General features: G+C 35.2%; 1 protein-coding gene across 3 annotated transcripts in view; it reads right to left on the bottom strand.

Annotated features, from left to right (window-relative positions):
* Positions 1-21726, bottom strand: part of LOC125230744 (unconventional myosin IC) — a 137344-nt gene that overhangs the window by 91953 nt on the left and 23665 nt on the right. Inside the window, exon 1 of one of the 3 annotated variants that reach the window (XM_048136006.1) lies at positions 17133-17424. The exons of the other annotated variants lie outside the window; for them this stretch is intronic. The gene's annotated coding sequence lies outside the window, so the exon portion shown is untranslated. Of the gene's footprint in view, positions 1-17132; positions 17425-21726 lie in introns of those variants that run through there. 3 annotated transcript variants of the gene reach the window in all.

Here is a 21726-nt window from a genome sequence, read left to right as displayed (position 1 = left end):
ATTCTCGGAGATATCGAGTAACATACATACAAAAAAAAACATTCAGTCGAATTGAGAACCTCCTCGGTTAATTAACAAAAAAAAAATAAAAAAAAAAAAACATTCAGTCGAATTGAGAACCTCCTCCTTTTTTGAAGTCGGTTAAAAAGTAAGTTCTAGTTTGTCAGATTTTAATAAAAAGTGGTGCAAAGAGATATGTAGTTGTCTATTCTATAGAATATGTATCGTCCTAAGTTTATTTCCAAAGAAAAAATTAAAAAAAAAAAAAAACTTTGGTACCGTGGGGGCTCAGCGCGAAATTTCTTTTCAAAGAGATACTCCAGCGCCTGATGACCAGTTTAACGTTTAAATTCTGAATAAAGGAAAAAATTACAGTAATACCTATAATTAAACTACTACAGAGTTTCAGTACCTTGACTCTTCTGCGTTTGTATTTCAAAGCTGGTTTCACCGGGAGAGCCGTAGACAAAAGCCTAAGGTCAACCTGTCTCTAGCCTTAGATTTATCTACCTCGGTTACTAACTCCGTATTAGCTCATATCAGACTTAGCGTCACACGAGATCCAGAATGACGTATTTGGTTCTGATGTATTAGACGCTTACGACCTTTTGATTTTGTGGTAAAGCCGAGACGACAGGTCAAGCAATAATAGGCTTATTGTCTTAGGATTAAGGTCGGCGCGGGCATTACTGTAAGACGTTCTGATATATTGTGTGAAGGTGAATGACGTGAAGCATATAACATAACATAATAATGTAAGGAATAATATGAACATTTCGGTTTATTACTTCCTTCGATCAATATGAACAAAAACCTAAGAAAAGTACAGTACTGGACAAAATTCTTCATACACCGACATAAAAAAAAAACTTTCTATCATAATTTCTCTACCCTTAAACTTAACATCACAGTTGTGTTGAAAACTTTTGGCTAATTTCATGGCGTACAACATACAGACAACAATATATCAATGATTGTACAATTATTGTTTTACATGGGTATAAATATAAATATTAGTACTTTTGGCTCTGGACAAATTTGATCATACAGTAATTAAAATACGAATGAAATGCAATGTATTAGTGTGTATGGCTTTCATCTGCTTTAGATATGGCTGCTTGTCTCGGAGGAACATTTTCAGGTACAAACTGAAGGTATTTATCTAACCCAAGCTTTTTCCTGTGTGCCTACTAAAGTAGGCAAAGTGGGTATAATTCAGAATAACATTTGATATTTTCTTTGTTTTTCCAAAAACTTCCTTAAATTTTGGCTTGGATTGATAACATGAGACTATGTCAGCCATTGAAGCTACTTAATCTTATGAATCACAACGAACGCATGAAATAGACATACTAGTATTTTCTTTCAGTCATCTTTTCATATATATTCAGACGGGCGATGGCTGAAAGATAATACCAGTATGTATATCTCATGCGTTTGTTATGATTAATAGGAATGAATAGCTTGAATGGCTAACATAGTCTCATGTAATCAATTCAAGCCAAAATTTAAGGAAGTTTTTGGAAAAATAAAGAAAATATCAAATGTCATTCTGAATTATAAATACCCACTTTGCCTACTTCAGTAGACACACAGGAAAAAGCTTCGAAACGAAATTCAAATATTGATTAAGATTAACTACACTGTATCATAAAAAATGGCAGTTGGAGATAGGTAATAATTATATTATATACTTTTGCAGTTAAATAAAAAGTGAGTTGAACTAAAAGGTAAAGGCTCATTCCCGAGTTCATCTAGATATAAGCAGACAGAGTGCAACGGAACTGATGCTATCTGTATCTCTGAGAGCATCTGAGGTGAGTGACTGACCTGGGCTTAACTCTTCAACTGAATTCTGAGAAACTTTGCTGTATCCTAAGCGAATGATGATACCAGGAAAATATGCAGTCGATTTTGTATCGACGGTAGATAAAAGAGTTCAATTAATACAATGAAATGAAAAAAAGATTATAGAAACTCTGATCCATTTTTTTACTATAGTATAATGTACGAGTTATCACAGACCTTTGCGTCTATTGCAGACGATTTACACATTACTGTTTAGACAACGGGTTTGGTGACTGTGGAGGCCAATTCGCGAGCCATGATGCCATATTTTTGACAGAGAAAACTAATGCCATCTCGGTTTGCTTTACGGGTATAATAGAGAGAGTACAGTAATTACGACATTTAACTCTTATATATACAATACATAGATGATACATTAATACCAATCTTAGGAATTCGTGAATGGGAAGTGGAATAAGATAACTAATCTGGTTTGAAAATAGTTTAGTTTATCTCTACGTTATTGATAAGAAAACGGCTGGAGTAATTTAGCACAGGATAAATAAGCACATATAAAAGAAAACATTTCAAACATTTTAGCTTCCTGCCCTGGCCATGCACAGGTTAGACAAAACCCTGAAAATTCTGTATTAGGCAGTCATTAATCACTCACTTCAAGTTCTCGCGTTTTTTAAAGACACACGCCGGTTGAACGCGATAAAATATCATTAATACCTTTTACCCAACCTTACCTTTTTTACCTGGCCGACACGTTGGGTAAAAGGTAATAATGTTATTTAATCGCGTTCGACCCGTGTGTCTCTTTAAAAAATGTAGACAGTCAGTTTTGAGTCTATCTGGACCACATACCTAACTAAAGAATGACATTATAGACAGACACATCGGGGAATTTTGATTAATCATGAATATCATGATTAAATATATCAATAGAAAACGACTAAAAAAGAGAGGTCATGGGAATCATTTATAATAACTACCTAACGTTATTAATCTTAACGATTTTTAAGTGCTTTAATGATCAATAAACATGAGTAGGTAAGGTTAGGCAATATCTTTAGGAGAAAGTAAAACCTAATCGCGGAGGCTGTCTTAATGATATACTTCTAGCCATTTGTCATTTCTCGTCGACGTCGTAAATAAAATAAATGTCGCTTTTAATAGCTCCTAAAAGACAGATAAAATCGCATTTATTCGCCATATGGAAGATGGAAGGGGCGACTGGCATGACTCATACCCGGAACACACGACGTAAATAAGTAACCGAAACTTGGAACCTGTGTGTTTAACCTGTGATCCAACAAATATGGTAGGTATATAGAGGTTTGTGTACCTAATCGATTGTTTGTTTGTGTATAAGGTTATTATATAGGTAAGGTTGGCCAAGACTAAGAGTAGGTACCTCCTTATTTATTTATTTAAAGTTAGACAAATTGCAACTTGACCATTTATAGAGCATTGGTTTCAAAACAGGCCACCCTGTAGAATTATCTTTATGTATTTATTTTCTTGCACAAAATTTTTAGGACTACAGGGTGGCGATGAGGTGCATGATGATGGATTCACGATGTCTTTGCGTCTTGCCTGTTAAAGGGTTTAGCAGAAAAACCTTACCTACTTACTTGGGCCACTTTTTTTCAAAGTCACCTACTATTTTGTAACATGGGTATTTTTTACGCGATTCATCGCAGTCTTTCGATCCTATTAGGAGAAAAAAATGTCCCAAGACTTCCATACATTTTCAACCTTCCATTCCGTTACCGCCATACAAAATGTATGAAAAAATGGTAACGGAATGAGAAAAAATCCTTGGGACACTTTTCTTCTCCTATTAGGATTGAAAGAGCTCGCGAATCTGAGTGAAAAGCACAAACATTTTCAAATCTAAAGAAAAGTGGGGTGGACATTTGGACAACTTTGAAAAAAAAATGGCCCACTGATAATCAATTATTTATGTGTGACCCAGCTGCACTGAATGTTTGCTTTTTCTGCGTCACTTCGTCAGGAACAACTTGACAAGGAACCAGTCGTCGAATTTTGGCATCGTTATAAAATGATACAAAGTTTATGTGGCACATGTAGGCAACCTCAGGTGTTCAGCATTGCAGGCACGTAAGCCCAATCCGGCCGCTCCCTGCTACGTGACCGTCCAAATTCGTCAATCGTCGTCCCTATCTCGTACTTAATATACGAAAAACCGGCCAAGAGCGTGTCGGGCCACGCTCAGTGTAGGGTTCCGTAGTTTTCCGTATTTTTTTCAAAAACTACTGAACCTATCAAGTTCAAAACAATTTTCCTAGAAAGTCTTTATAAAGTTCTACTTTTGTGATTTTTTTCATATTTTTTTAACATATGGTTCAAAAGTTAGAGGGGGGGGACGCACTTTTTTTTCCTTTAGGAGCGATTATTTCCGAAAATATTAATATTATCAAAAAACGATTTTAGTAAACCCTTATTCATTTTTAAATACCTATCCAACAATATATCACACGTTGGGGTTCAAATGAAAAAAAAAATCAGCCCCCACTTTACATGTATGGGGGGTACCCTAATAAAACATTTTTTCCAATTTTTTATTTTTGCACTTTGTCGGCGTGATTGATATACATATTGGTACCAAATTTCAGCTTTCTAGTGCTAACGGTTACTGAGATTATCCGCGGACGGACGGACGAACGGACAGACAGACATGGCGAAACTATAAGGGTAGTTGACTACGGAACCCTAAAAACAGAGACAACCGATTTTTGATTTTCGAAGTTCGCGTGTTCGGTTTGGCGTGGCGTTAACCTCTTGTTCCTTATACGGCGATGGCGACTTGTTTTATCGTCATGCGAGATTTATGGCCGACATTTTAGGCGATGTGCGCGGAATTTCTCCATAAGAAAGTTTAACCGAAATGTTGTTGTGAGTACTTGTTGTATTGAATTTGGTTGACCGAAACGATATATTTATTCAAACATTAAAAGTCTTACCTCATCCAAAGAGGATCGAGTATTATAGAGAGTTACTGTCGAAGTAAAAAGTGTAAGTAATCACAGTGCATAGACTGCCATCTCTTGACACAGGCTTAAAACTTTTGAACCTCAGTTTTGACAATTTGGCCCATATTCTTAGCTTGATATGTGTTAAAATGTCAAATATTAATATTAGCGCCATCTAGCTGAGCGTACCCCAAAGGTGTAATGCCATCTAGCCCACCGTACCTTTTTCTCTATGGTTCCGAGGTACGTTTTTTTCTTAGACTTTATCTGTCTATACGGAGTTACATATGTCTTTGCTTCACCAGAAGAGGTGTAAATTACAGTATGAACGCAACTTTCAAATCCTGAAATTTATCCTGGTTGTTTAACATCAAAACAACGTGTAGGTATACAACGTCTATATGAATTTTGATTTATAAAAGGAATTGACGTACGTTTGGTACAGTCATGGTATTTGATTCTATACGTTTTAATTCTTACACGTACAACTTAAAGTCCAAGATTACATACATTTAGTTGGTTGACCGACCTGACATACGGGGACGGATGATATCACAGCGTGACTCAAAACGGTAGGCGCCTATTAATAAAGAAGGATGCAAAACAACACATTCTTCCTTGAATACGGTACATCAGCATTAAGCAAATATTTATAATGCTTTTTACTTTAAAATAAAGAAATGAAAAGCAAGGTTTTGAGTTTGAGTCAATAGTTCCCAAAATTGATGCTCCGAGCCATTTATAAAAACTGCCAATTTTGTGGCCCAACTCTCGGCCTATTAAAAATGGAGTTAAAATATGTGTATACATATTTTCTATAGTTTGAGGGTCTACTTTTACTTTTTAATACTATTAATTTGATCGTCACAAACAACCCATAATTTAGAAGACTGTGCTTTGAGTTTGTACTGTTTATAATGTACGAATACCTAGGTAAGAGCGTAAAACTTTTGACGATTCTTTATAAACTATATCAGGTTTTACTGTAAATTTTGTTATTGCGTGTAGGCTTTTTACGTCCACATGGGTCATAAACACCATCCATGTTCAGCATTTGTATCAAGAAACATAATCCTTCTCGAACTACTAATAAAACTGCACATTTCCACCTGTCAACTGACCGTGACACGTAACTTCAAAAACGTTGTAACTCACAGGAGAATCCAACACACATACGTCTTTAAACTACTACATACATAATGTTAAAAAAAGTAACATAACAACCAGCATAAGTTGACCTAAGAGTACTTGTATCAATTAAGAAACCACAGTTCAGGAATATATGGAAGTGCTTCCAGAAATGCCAGTGATAAGGGGTCTTTGAGAGTGTCTGGTGAAAACAATAAGAAGGTTCAAAATATATTGGTGGTGATATAGGTTGCAGGCGTGCCCTTTCGCAAGGTGCGGTCCGACCTAGCCCACATGGTTACGTAAAGGTTTCTGGTGCATTAGTGGATCATGTGGATGGGATTTTGAGGTTATGTCATCAGTAAACATAAGCTAAAGACAAAGGTTAAAATTATTTAATGAAATATGTTACGAAATAAACTATAATTTCAAAAAACTTCAAAATAACGGACAGGCAGGAGTCATGGGATGGGACTAACGATTAGGATGTTGCTACTCTTAAGAACGTTGCATATTATGTCTTTCTGCCAGAGAGTTGATGTGTGGATCAGTTTTGTTGAGCCTATTCTGTTATTGTCAGTGCTATGCTATGTCACGCTACTTGAACCAATAAACATGATGATTGGTGGGTATCAAACACATCCACGTAGCAAATCTATGATGGGAGAATTCATCCTATGACTATGGACACAGGTAGAATGACAGCCTACAACATCTCCCATGGGAAACTATCCAAACCAGTAATTCAATTGGTTCGCCCATGCAAATAAATACATATACATACAAATACAGCATGGGAAGCGATCCATTGCATGCACAATCACTTTCCCATCATTGTTGCCGGGACACAATATGACATCTAGATATGGATGATTTATATGGGTAAACACTTGGAAAATAGTCTCAATTTCCAACGAAAGTCTCGTACGAGTAGTTATCATCTAGTTTTGTCAAAATAGTTATGTATGAATATATCAATGAGTTTACATGACTATTTATGCATAAGTTGCGAAAAGTTTCTGATAGTATATACCTATGTACGTTGGTCGGAATGTTCTCAGTAGATGAGAAATAAACTTTAATTTTGAAAATGGTAAATGTATACTCCTATAAAATATGTCAAGTTTCTAATTTACTTATTCCAAAAAGAAATATCTCAATTTTATAATATAAATCGGTCAGTCTGTCCATTCTAAAGCTGAGCAAGGCGGTAGCACAAAATTCGAAGCATAACAAATTAATTTACGTACCTACTCGTAAATTATTTGAAAAATTATGTCTTGTCTATAAGTAGCATGTCTTTGTAAAGCCTATACATATTGTTTTCCTTGAATAACCACTAGATAACATAATAGTCGATATGTTACAACAAATAGTGTCGTAAACTGCAGGAGCTACGTAATGAGTTTTTTTAATGAGTCTAATGACTAACCATATAAGTTGTGTACTAAATATGTTAATGAATTCTACTAAAAAATTAAAAATACTTTGTTACATGCCTCATGCCTATGGAATCAGTTCTAATGTAAGAAATTGGTGTATATTTATGGTTTTGATACAACGTAACATGTCTTTTGAGTGATTGGAATTTAATTCACGACTTTTACTTCATTCCACATGCAACAATTATTAGCAGAGACGGTCATAAAAAATAATAGACAGTACAATTAGTATCAGCCTTTATTATAAAGTTTAAAGCTCGGCCACACATGCGCGGTTTGATAGCGTAGCGGAGCGGTAGCGGCGCTATCAAAACGCTTTATGTGTGGCGGAGGCTTTAAGCATCTGAAGATATCTCTTGATTTGTAAAAAATCGGCTTCAAGATAGCTGCGTATTTCGCACTGCGGGTTTCATTCGCCTTGTGAAACATGAATCTTATTCAACGGGAATAAAACTCGAATTACACAAAAAATCCAAAGAGAATATAAGAGGTTGTCTAAGTTGTACTATTTACATAGCTGCAGCTGATTCACGCTTTACATAATACGGAGCTACAATTACGCTCATTGTGTCATGGTGGAGGGTAATGTTGACTTTGTGAGTAACTGAGCTGTCAATAGTGTCAATGCCAGTGCCAGTGAAAATTTACTCATGGTGTCTTATAATGGTCTTAATTATAACATAGATACACACATCTATGTAAAAATTTTTTGTGGTAAAAATGTTGATTTTCAATTTTTCATACGTAAAACGACGTATTTTAGGATAACAATAGCACGAGAATTATAGCCATGAGTGGCCATGATAATAAAAGTGAGTAGAAGTATAAATTACGAAAAGCAAAATATAATTTTATAACATTTTCATTTAAATATTTAAATGAAGATGTGTTAGAACCCTTCACCTCACCAGATTGAGTGATGAAGAATCCATATGACTCGAAACATATCGCAAATCGCGATATATTAACGTGAGTATATCTAAATATTTGAATAATATATGTCTTACGAAAGTTAACTTATTTTTATTTTGCTTTTAATTCACTTGTTAATGTAAAGTGTTTTCTACAAAGGTACCAGAAATAAATGAATAATAGCTTTTTACTCGTATATGTACATACACAAGTACAGTCAGCTACAAATGTGTATTTAGTTAACTAGTAATATATAATTTCGGCAAATAATGAACCTAAACGTGGTTTATCAGTTTCATATGAATGTAAATTACGTGCTTATCGAAATATTCAACATTGGCGGTCATTCCCCTTATCATACACTATAAACATATTTACAACATGACCGGTGTAAATACGCATTGTATTATAAAAAAATGTGTTTGATCCTTGTACAATATCCTCCTCTATCCTATCTATTGTACTAATTGAAAGATGATTCAATATAATAATATTACATACACTTAAATATGAGTAGGTACTGCCAAATGGGGTGAATAGGGATGCCGAGGTAAATAGGGACGAAATGTGATCTGCCCTCCCATTTCTCTAAAAAATACTACAGAAATTCTATCATTCAATTGTTATGATACACTTTGTGCAAGTAGATATTTAGTAAATGTCCAGTAAATTACCCCATTTGACTGTTACATAAATTCACTGGAATCTTAAAAGTCGACAGAACACATCAAACTGCTCAAGTCTCAGTGCCACTATTTAGCAAAGGAGGAAAGGTATCGAAGGTAATAGTGACAGGTTGCTAGCCTATCGCCCACACCAAAATTGAACCCACAACCCAGAGTCCACTTCTAGGACAGCCACCAGAGGAAAGGGGGTGGCGAATTCTTAATCTGTCCACATACACTTGTCTCTCCTACGCGTCACATGAAAATATTAAAAAGGGTAATTTTAGGAGAGAAGAAAACAAATCTCCACTACTAGCGATTCAAATTCTACTAATAGAATCGTCGTTTTCCACAGACTTCCGAACGGCGTATTCGTATGTTAGAAATTTAAATAATCGGTCCCAGGTCAATTTTACTTTTGAAATCATACTCGTACCAAAGAGGATCGAGTATTATAGAGAATTACTGTCCAAAGTAAAATGTGTAATCACAGTGCATAGACTGCCATCTCTTGACACCGGCATAAAACTTTTGAATCTGTTATGACAATTTGGCCCATATTCTTAGCTTGATATGTGTTAAAATGTCAAATATTAATATTAGCGCCATCTAGCTGAGCGTACCCCAAAGGTGTAATGCCATCTAGGCCACCGTATCTTTTTCTGTATGGTACTGAGGTACGTTTTTTTCTTAGACTTTATCTGTCTATACGGAGTTATATATGTCTTTGCTCGTACTTATATTCCGTTGTATACCATAGCCGAGTTTTGTGTACCGGTTGGCATTTACATACAATACCTATAAGGGAGAGCTAATAGTTAACATTTTGAATGAAAAACTTGTAAGTTGTAAGTCTTTGCAGCTGGGCTTGGGAACATGACTTGCTCTTATTAATTTATGATATAGAGTATAATAAGTCTGTGTGTGTATGGCCGGTCAGTTAATTATTATTTATAGGTAATATCGACGCCAATAAGATTTTTTTAAAGAATTCATATGACGTGTGTCGTGGTCGAAGACCCTGAGATCTGTCATTATAAGGATCTGTTGTTGGGATTGAGTATAAATGGAGCAGAAAAAAAACGTTCTCGGAAAAATGCAAAACAGATGACTAATAATTCGGTCAGGAGCAGACAATTTTAACTTACAGCGGGGCAAATCTCGACTGGGGGACAAATGTAACTGGTCCATTTTTTCCATGTTTTACAATGTTTGCATGTGTTCAACAACAATGTGTTCAGAGGACACATGTAGAACTCAAAATCATAGTGTAATAAATACCTAATGAAAAAATGGATTAGTTGAAATTGTGTCGTTTAACTTCAAAACTGCGTAAATCCATTCTGCTATAAGGTTGATTATCTTTCAGATCATATTATATTTTTTATATATTCAACCTTAAAGCAGAATGGATTTATCCAGGTTTGAAGTTAAGCGACACAATTGTCCGAGTCGAGATTTGCCCCGCTGTACCCTACTTCTGTACTACTTCTGACTATACCTTCTGTCAGACGTAAGTGCGTTTTCACATTATCCGATCCGATATCGGATGTAGGACCGATATCCCATACATTACAGGTGCCATCTTGGCTTTTTCCATTGAATTCCTTCCGAAATCCGATATCGGATCGGATAATGTGAAAATGCTCTAATTCCCCTCTCAAAAAAAAGGTGTATTTAGATAATTCTGTAAATTGGAGAATTACCCATACTCGTTACCTAAAAAGACAGCGCAGTGTGGTGCCGGAATCAGAATAGAATTAGCACGACAGCATCTCATCCCGTGGTCGTATTGTTAGAGTAATTATTTATTAATGCCTTATTTTGATTTATCTTACTGTCATTTATGATGAAAGTATTAAAGAATATCAATTGACTAATAGTAGTCACTGGGTTTCCGCCATGTTGGAATGTTATAAAAATGGCGGACAAGCAGTGACGGGGGCCAGTTCGAGTACAGACGAGTAGTAGTGAAGAAGTCTTGAATTATTTATTGTAAATTGGTTGTTAATATGTTTGTTATAAGTGAATAAAGTAAATGTGATGGTACAAGTAATAGTTTTCATCATCAACCTGGTAATATCCCCAACAGTTCAGAAGTTGGACGAAACAAAAATCGATAAGATTTTTGCCACGCCGCACAAGTGTAAGGTTTTTTTTTTTTAGTCAAAATAATGTAACGGATTTATTTAACGAAACGTGCATTTAAATTGCTTTGGTAAGTGAGACATGTATTATATTTATTTCTTAAAATTAAACTTCATGTTCTGAAACTGGTTTGATAATCTACCCTCATGGCAGTATAAATTGATGAACTCTCATTATTGTTTTATTTAAAAGATGACTTACTTTTGTACCTAAAAATCTTTTTACAAAAGGTGTGTAACATTACATTGCCCATTAGTTATTGAAACACATAAATCTGATAACTATATGAATAGTATATTCTGGATACACAATAAGCGCCGTCATATGATACGTCATTCAGTTTGTGACAGTAAAATTTCATAAATTAATTGGCATAAGGAAATCGTGGAATTATGAGTAAAGTAAATTTGTATCTTATCAATAGAAATAAAGTTCTGATTAAACGACTGCTTTATTTAACGATGCCTCGAGTTGTTAAACACAAGCCATTTTATGTTGTTTCCGAAAAGTGGTGTAATTTATTCCAACGAGGCAATTGTCCTGCTGTTGTATTCTGTTATTATAATATAATTATACATATTCGAGCTTATCAAGTTATACAGATCAGATAAACAATTAAACATTCATGCTGAATGAAATACGCTGTGTAAAATATGTTCTCATAAAGTACTTCAATAATTTAATCCCTCGTGTCCGGTAACACAAGATTGGTAAAAATTATGTATACTTATGAAAAGTTGATCTCAATTCAAACTGAGAATTATAATGCAGTTCTTAATTTTGATATTTAATGCTTTAAGTACGATTTTGAACAAAAACGATTCCTGTTCATTTGCAAATACATATTTAATAGTGAATTTAACATATTATATTAACCGTTAAAATTGAAGTTGTGCAATTGTGGGTAGTTTAATTCTGTTAAGTACTGAATTTAAATAAACAACTTTGATAATAAGGTTGCCAATCCCTGGTATGAATAATGGAGAGTAAGTTGTATCTCTAATCATCTTCAGATATTTTATGATAACTCGTTATAAAAATGTTTAGCGTTTTAAAGTTTTAAAACTCAACGAATTGTAATGTGTTGTTTTTCAACGTTTTATTTCACGAATTGGACTGATTGATCTCATTTTGATTGTTGACGGTATGCTACCACATTTATGAATACTATTTTATAATGGCCAGTGATGGCAGAATTATTTAATCAAAGTAACGTATAAAACAAAATTCTTCGCATTTTACCATGGTGATCATGAGTGATAATTCGATGGGAAATCGAAAAATTACATCTATGGTGTGAATAAATATCATTAAGACATGTTTCAGACTATTAGTAAATAAAGTAATATCTGTTTGCTTCTTAAGAATAACGATTCAATCTTGATATGCTTATATATTATGGTGCATGTGACATGACATGGGTGATGGTCACATGTAGTCATATGTAGAGTCATATGTAGAGTCATATGTAGAGTCATATGTAGAGTCATATGTAGAGTCATATGTAGAGTCATATGTAGAGTCATATGTAGAGTCATATGTAGAGTCATATGTAGAGTCATATGTAGAGTCATATGTAGAGTCATATGTAGAGTCATATGTAGAGTCATATGTAGAGTCATATGTAGAGTCATATGTAGAGTCAGTCATATGTAGAGTCAGTCATATGTAGAGTCAGTCATATGTAGAGTCAGTCATATGTAGAGTCAGTCATATGTAGAGTCAGTCATATGTAGAGTCAGTCATATGTAGAGTCAGTCATATGTAGAGTCAGTCATATGTAGAGTCAGTCATATGTAGAGTAAGTCATATGTAGAGTAAGTCATATGTAGAGTCAGTCATATGTAGAGTCAGTCATATGTAGAGTCAGTCATATGTAGAGTCAGTCATATGTAGAGTCAGTCATATGTAGAGTCAGTCATATGTAGAGTCAGTCATATGTAGAGTCAGTCATATGTAGGTCATAGAGTCATATGTACGCGTAAACTCGAGTATTTTGGCCCCAGTATAAAATAATGACTTGAGCCAGGGTATTGCACAATGAATCGTATCTTGTGGAATAAATGGTTGACGCACGCGGATGGACGTGCGGGATTTAGAGCGCGTGGATGAACGTGCGAGATTTAAAGCGCGTGGATGAACGTGCGAGATTCAAAGCGCGTGGATATACGTGCATAACATTTAAGCACGTTGATGAACGTGAAAGACTTTCATTTCAACCTTTATAAATACATGAAACATGAATATAAAAGTACAACATAAATGACTGTGCCTTAATATCAGAATGTATATTATTTGCGACTTTTGATTGGATAAAGCAGTACAGCAATAATTACATATTTATCTTTTGGCTACGTGTAATACGTGTATCCAGTTCTTTACATGTTTTATAGTCTTAGGTGATCAAGAATAAAGTAACAAAAAAAGAGACTTTATTGATAACATATAAAACTTATTACCTAGCAGGTTTAGCTCGTAAAATATTAAAAGTGAAGTACTTAAACTTTGTATCGGTTATAAAGAGACCTATTAGATTTAAAATAAAATCGTTACTAACGACTAGTTTCCCTTTCATAGATAAAAGAAATAAATTGAAAATGTGCAATTTGAAATCTAGAGAGCAAACATTAATAATCTTTTGTCTTTAAATTCGCGATAGCTCTTCATGAAAAGAAAATATATACTTGCTTTATGTGTGAATAGATCTTTTGATAATTAAATGAATTGCTTACCACTTGCGGCTTGTAATCAGCGCGAATAAAGATACGTCGGATATCGTATTTGGTTTTTCATACGACACGGTATTTATAAAAAAAAGAGATTATGTATATAATGTCTGACGGGTGTCGCTATTGTTGACCTGTAACCTAAATAGTATATGTACAAAGAGTTTTTCTATTTCGGCATACTATTGCATCAATCTTAGCTAATACCTAAAATAATAATAATAATAACAGGATAAAAAAAAATAATAATAAGGACCTACACCGTAGTCGTGTACTTGCGATTAGTCTTAAATGGTTGCGTAATATAATATGTTTACGTTACAAATGGTAAATATTAACTAGGCGCGATATTTTATTGACAGGTCATTTGAGTATTTAAAGATTCTGTAAATGTGTATGATATATACATCTGAAAAATCTTGAATATAATTACTCAGTATATATAAACAGTAGATATATTAATAGGCGATGACAATAATTTAATTAATCATAACGACTATCGATACATTATGACTTATTGAATTGATTACCGAACCATAATCGTTTTACCATAATTTCGAAGACAGTCGAAATTATGTTCCTAAAGAAAGTGTTGCAAGTTTCAGATCAAGGACCGAGGAGCGTCCAGGTGAAAGGGCCAGGGTCTGGTATTCGTTTACCACCCAGGAGTGCCCAGGTGAGAGGGTCGGGGTGTAGATTCACTTCCTACCCAGGAGTGCCCAGGTGAGAGGGTCAGGGTAAAGATACCTCTGTTTCGATCGTCCACCGTGGGTCCTCATACGCTGGCATGGTATGCGAGCTTGCGTCTGGCGGCGCAATGTCCGGCGTCCGTGATGAGCAGCATCGGCAGCACTATCCAGGCTGACAGAGCTTGGGTGGCCCATGATGCTGTTGCAGCGGACGGGTACATCATGTTGCCAAAGCCCGTGGCGGCACGGGAATTTCATTCAATCGTGTGATGAGGTGGTGATGTCATAAAACCGTGTAAATGTGTTCTTTTTGCTTGTTTCGCGAGTGAAGTGTGAAGTGAAGTGTTGCATTGTTTACTTAAATATGTTTATAACTTGTGAAATTAATTTAATTATCATAATTTAATTAGATGTAATGAATTCAATTGGATGTAATGAATTTAATTAGATGTAATTAATTTAATTGTATCGAAGTTAATGTTATTCATATATTTATTTTTCACGGGCCTATATTTCTTGATAAGATTTATGGAAATATTTAAAAATCCATTTTATAGGATATCGTAATTATGGGGTAAAGGTATCGGTATGAAGTGAAGTGATGTTTTGTGTTTCTATTGTTTAAGAATTATTTCAAATGCATATTATACTACACTTTTATAATCTTTTTCTTGTATAAACTGATATTGTCTTTCTTTTGAATTATTTCACATTAAGTTTTGGCGAAGGGTCTCGCCTCGAACAGGATGGCCGAGCTGTTAGAGTAATTATTTATTAATGCCTTATTTTGATTTATCTTACTGTCATTTATGATGAAAGTATTAAAGAATATCAATTGACTAATAGTAGTCACTGGGTTTCCGCCATGTTGGAATGTTATAAAAATGGCGGACAAGCAGTGACGGGGGCCAGTTCGAGTACAGACGAGTAGTAGTGAAGAAGTCTTGAATTATTTATTGTAAATTGGTTGTTAATATGTTTGTTATAAGTGAATAAAGTAAATGTGATGGTACAAGTAATAGTTTTCATCATCAACCTGGTAATATCCCCAACAGTATAAAGCGACTATGAGAAAACTGATGGCGGCATTTATACACAATGAGAAAGGTTCGCCCGTATATCCTTTGCGGCGGGGTCCTTGCTCACGAGGCGGGTACCTACGTAGCCGAATGGCACAAACGCTCACGAAACGAAACGCTCCTAGATATCTATCTCTATCGCTCATGCGCATTGGCGTACAGAGCCAGACTACCTTTCGCGGCGTTTCGTTTTCGTTTCGCGTCGCAGAAGTGCCATTCGGCTACGGCACCTGAAATGACAAATAAACGACTGCCAATTTTATCAATCGTTTCGGTATATATTTTAGTTTTGCTAGAAATGGTTATTCGTTGGTTACTTCCGCATGTCGTTATATTATTATTATGCATTGATGAATCGTGCTAGATTCGTAATATAATAGTATGAGGCCTAGACAAAACTATAAAAATATTATTAAATGATTGAAGTTTCATTTACGATTGTCTAAGATGAGTAATCGTAGAAATACAAAGGTTCCATTGATGGCTGTACACTTGTACAGCTCGCCAGCAAACGTGATAGCGAAATGAATAACATATTCATTGTGCAGGGTAATAGTTAGGACATACGTATATGTAATTTAAACTCTGTCAGTAAATAAGAACAAAGAAAACTATATTTAGGGTGCTAGAGAAAAGGATACCTATAGTTTTCTTAGTTCTTATTTACTGACAGACTTGTTTGACACAGTATAATATGTATGATATTGATATACTAGGTATATGTATGCAAGATTCTGTCTTTACATCATAATGCTGAAATTTTGTATCTTGTTCAAGTTGGTTTTCATTTATTGTTTTGACGACATTTTTTGACTTTCTTCAAAACATCTAGGAAGCACTATCGGCAACTCAATATCTTTTTTTATAGCCTGTTTTAGAACTTGTACTAAGTACATGTACGGATTTATTATACATACATAATACATACAATTACGCCTGTAAGCAGAGTATGAAACTATTCAGGTTTCAGTGCCACTCTTGGCGAACAAGGAGTTGAAAGGAAACGAAATTGTAACATCGCAGTGACAGGTTGCCAGCCTCTCGCCTATACGTCAAAATTTCACAGAAAGAAATGGGGTTGTGAAATTCTTAACCGTCACTACATGGATTAGTATGTTTTTAGTTATAGTGGTTCACCACCACTTTATTATACTAGCTAATTTTTTTTCGAAGATACATTCGAAATCCAAAAAAACAATGGATCTTATTCTACTATTATCTATGTACATAACATAACATAGCTCATACTCATACATATATCACCTACTTGTAGGTAAATTATTGACAGATCTACTACGTTATCATAAGAAAACTCAAACGAGGGTATCTGACTATCATTTATTTATATTTGACTAATCGCGGTTCTTTTCCATATGAAACTGTTCGTTACCAATTACCATGTATTGAAGGTAAATTAATTATCGTATCATATCAACATTAATTGAAGAGTAGGTATTAATAATACCGGCAATAAATACGTCTAGACACATGAAAAAGTTCAATGAATAATAAAGTCAACGACCGTCTCAACAATTCGCAAAAAACCGACTCACCTCGCTTAAGCCAGAACCCGAATCCAAGTTCCCACACGATGCATCACTGCACTACACTTTTTACTTTGCCGAAAACGTATTAGGCAAACAGATCGATCGCTTATCACTATCACTTGTTATCTTTCGACGCTGGCCGGAAAAAAAATCCCAGCCCTTTTTGAATAAAAAAAAAAACAAAACACACTTGTTTAAAAAGTTAACGATTCTAAATTCGAAACGTATTTCGTTAACGGCCAGTTAGTTTGAAACCCGCGCGCGTGACATGGTCTCGTTGCGAGAGTGGGCAAAGGACTGGCGCTGGCGTCATACTCAAACAGCCAGACGGCCGGTCAAAGAGCTTTCTGTGTCATCCTTTTGTTACGCGTTTTCCAACTACTGCGGAATGAGATACCGTGTTGGTGCCATGTATGGAAAACGGCAATTTGCTGACACGCTGAAACTGACATCCGCTCATAGTCCTGCGGCGCTGGCTATATTTTGGGCCCTAAGTTAAAAAAATATTAAAGTCGATTTTGTTTTCGATTATAAATACATTGATAACATATAAATTTAACATTTCGTTTTGGGTCACATTCCTAGGGTGCTTTTTTAGTAATTTGGTAATTTGTGGTTATAATTTTTAATTTGACCTAATGTGGTAAAAAAAATATTCGAGAGAAAAAATGTAACTGTATTGCATTTAGAATGATATTTTTAGCGTGTATACGTAGTTTGGGTCAATTTACTCGAGTGCTATATGACAATTTGTCATACCTAGCGAAACAGACACAAAAAAATATTCATGTTAAAAAAAATAAGAAACGTCGCATTGCCTCCTTTAAATATATCAATAAACTGAAATTGTGTTTTCCTACTCCAGTGCTTGATAAAATTTGCGATAATTTAGCAAAAATAGGTTTTTACCTTTCCAAAAAAATATTAAAGTTACTAGAGTTCTTATCTTATTAACTAAAAAGACAAGATAAATAAGATACGTGAATTTGGGTAAGTTTAATAGAATGCTTCGAAAAATAATACGGTATTAATATTTGCGTTCGATCAAGTCAAGCGAGCGCAGTGACGCGGGTAGTGTAGGTATTATGATACCGACCGCGCGGCCGTGGCGCGGCAGCGGGGAAGGGCAATGACCTCTCTCGACATTCGACAAACCGCACGTTGTGTACAAAACGCCAAAATTTATTTCAACTGTGCGCATCACGCTATTTAATGCTAAGCCTGAAAGGGTTGTATTTGATAAGACTACTAGAGTAACAATTTTAACTTAATATACCTATTTTCCACATGCGTCAGTAAATAATTTAATTTATAAATAATAAATTTAGTATACATCGTGGAATCTACTACTACTACTGCCAAATAAAATAATGCGATTTATCATCTAAGTACTTTAGACTTATATTTAAGCGTGTCACTCACTATGCAGGTAGCTGAGCGCTTATCTTTCAATATGAATCCACATACATAAAATATATATAATTCAATGAGCTAACACACGCGCCGCCGATTATTCATATTTTATTTTGAAGTACATGTGGGGATCGACGTTGGTACGAGATCATATTATATCGTAAAATGGTGAGGAATTTATATGTAGAAAATACAGGATTATAAAGCAAAATACAGGATGTACTTTTTATAACCGGCAATATTTAACGTGGTGAAGTCATATAACTGATATCGAATACAAAACACTAAACGCCCAATGGACTTGCCTCGCGTGACGTCACGTAGTGTTTTTAGGGTTCCGTAGTCAACTAGGAACCCTTATAGTTTCACCATGTCTGTCTGTCCGTCCGTCCGTCCGCGGATAATCTCAGTAACCGTAAGCGCTAGAAAGCTGAAATTTGGTACCAATATGTATATCAATCACGCCAACAAAGTGCAAAAATAAAAAATGGAAAAAAATGTTTTGTTAGGGTACCCCCCCCCCCTACATGTAAAGTAGGGGCTGATATTTTTTTTCATTCCAACCCCAACATGTGATATATTGTTGGATAGGTATTTAAAAATGAATAAGGGTTTACTAAGATCGTTTTTGATAATATTAATATTTTCGGAAATAATCGCTCCTAAAGGAAAAAAAAGTGCGTCCCCCCCCTCTAACTTTTGAACCATATGTTTAAAAAATATGAAAATAAAAATTTTATAAAGACTTTCTAGGAAAATTGTTTTGAACTTGATAGGTTCAGTAGTTTTTGAGAAAAATACGAAAAACTACGGAACCCTACACGAAATCTTTCCTCAAATTACTATTAAGCCAATCTTATCCTATCCTACCTGTCGTTTAAACAAAGATGAAATAAAATAACTTAGTTCTTTGCATGTTAATTTGGTTAAATATAACTTGTATATTTTCTTTAAGAATATCATATACTTTTAAATGAGCAATTCTTGTATATTCATTTATTTATCAATTCTATATTCTATTCTATTTTTCTATATAATAATTATAAAGCTGCAACCCGACTGACATTTTTCCAAAAATAGCCAGGAGATTTTGCAGGTGGCAGTATTTGGTGTGGCTGTGGTAGTATAGAGGTTGATCTTGCGACCCCGGAAAAATCCGACCGTCGGTCTACCGGTTCCGGGTAAAAAAATGTTGAACGGTCTGGCCAAACGGCAGGAGATAGCCGGGGGGTGCTCGACCAAAATGTCATAGAGGACCCTGGGCAGTTTTTGACGCCGCCATTTTTTTTTTCAAAATGGCCGACTTTTTTTTGAAGATTTTTCAAGTTTGTCGTAGAGTGCTCAAATTTTTGTTGTAGAATCTCCAAGAGGCCTTGATTGGAATGAAATAAAAAAAATTGAAAAATACTACAAATGTGAGAAAACTGGCCACTTTTGTTTTGTATGGCAACTTTTAAACGGTAAGAGATAGCCGGGGCTGCTCGACCAAATGTCATACAGGGTTTTAAGTAGAAAAAGTTTCATTAAAAAAATCAATATGGCTGACTTTTTTTTTGAAAAATTTCAAAATGGTCCTAGCGCGCTGAGATTTGTCACACGGGTGGACGGCCACCCGAAGATTAGCTTCGCTGAAATTTGTTATGTAGGGGTTCTCGGGGTTGGAAAATCGATCTAGCGTAGCCTTAGGTCCCGGAAAACGGCGAATTATGGAGTTTTAATGAGTTTTTCTTTCGCGTTAGTAAACGTTAAATATGGTCGTTAATTTCGCCCCGCGCACATCGGCTGCGCTTAGCTTAGTCGTACGAGGTCGGTCTAATGTTCGCAGACAGATTGCAGGTGTCAGGGTTTCGAATCCCGGCCAGAAATTAAGTTTTAATTTTTTGTTTTGTTTTTTTTTTTGTTCTTGTATTTATAAGTTTTTTTTTCTAAAGACGTGATATAATAAAATAGAACCGAGCGAAGCTCGGTCGTCCAGATGTTTTAGGATATTATTTATTGATTGGCTGCAAGAAATGCCTAGGAGTATTGGCCGAACGGTAATTAACAAAAATTACACAGTCAAAAGGTTAATTGTCATTAACCATTAAAAATTAATGAACGCCAATTGTCATTAAAGTTAATGTATTTCGAAAAATAACAAACAAATTATCATCGTAATTAAAGAAATCGTCACGGTGAGTTCGTGGGTGAGCAGTATCCAAGATAGAGCTGACACTGAGCTGACACTGGCTCGGCTGTACCTAGTAGAACTCAGGTTTGGTACAATATAGAGATTATATAAAGACACGCTGTTTTGGTACGACTCATCATGATAAGCGCTTAGGAAAGTAGTACCTAAGCTTTAGCTCATGCTGAACCCTGAGTCCTGTTAGCGTAGCCAGCGTTTTTGGATATCTCTTTATGATATCACTGCATGATTTGTTTTGTTGATTTTTACGCTGGGTGACGTTTGCTCTTAACGCGGTTGTACAAAATGGCCGAGGCGATGCCAGTCACGGACGTCTGAAAACTGTCACGACTTCGAAACTAGTCTCCAAAGTACTATATAAAAAGTTTTCACAAAACAACAGTTAAAGCTTTTGAAATGGTTGATACTGTAGGTATCTCGAAAGGAATATATCCTTATTGAGGAATTATACTATGAATTAATAAAATCATCCCCTATCAAAAATAAACACGCCAGTGTTAAAGCCTGTTAAAGGTATGGCAAAAACCATCGTTTTGAACTATGATTTTAATATATATCCATAATTTTAAACAGGCCTATCACAGCTCTCGTTAAATATTTGGATTGGTCGGCCGAAGGCAAGACAACTCATTGTGATTCGCTGAGACGCTGCTGCAAAAGAATACAAATAGATAAACATTTTCATTAAACTTAACTATCTTATAATTTAATCTGGGGGCACGGCAGTACCCCCGCCAAGTCGAGCACGAAGCCAACACTGCCGTACCATCCTTTACTGGAACCATTTCGCCGCATTTTCAGGCCCCTATTTGAGAACCTCTGGATAAGACCGGAACGCAGAAATTTTCGTCGTCTAGTAAGCTATAATAACATACTTAAAACTCAAAATTGCAAGTCTGTACGTCGCAACACGGGTGGATAGCCGCCCTAAGATTAGTATACAAAAAGAAAATTTCTAAAAATTCAAAATGGCTGCCTTTGAACGCCAATTGAAATTTG

This window comes from Leguminivora glycinivorella, chromosome 10, assembly GCF_023078275.1.
Source record: "Leguminivora glycinivorella isolate SPB_JAAS2020 chromosome 10, LegGlyc_1.1, whole genome shotgun sequence".
NCBI lineage: Eukaryota > Metazoa > Arthropoda > Insecta > Lepidoptera > Tortricidae > Leguminivora > Leguminivora glycinivorella.
This window is presented reverse-complemented; position numbering and strand designations above follow the sequence as displayed.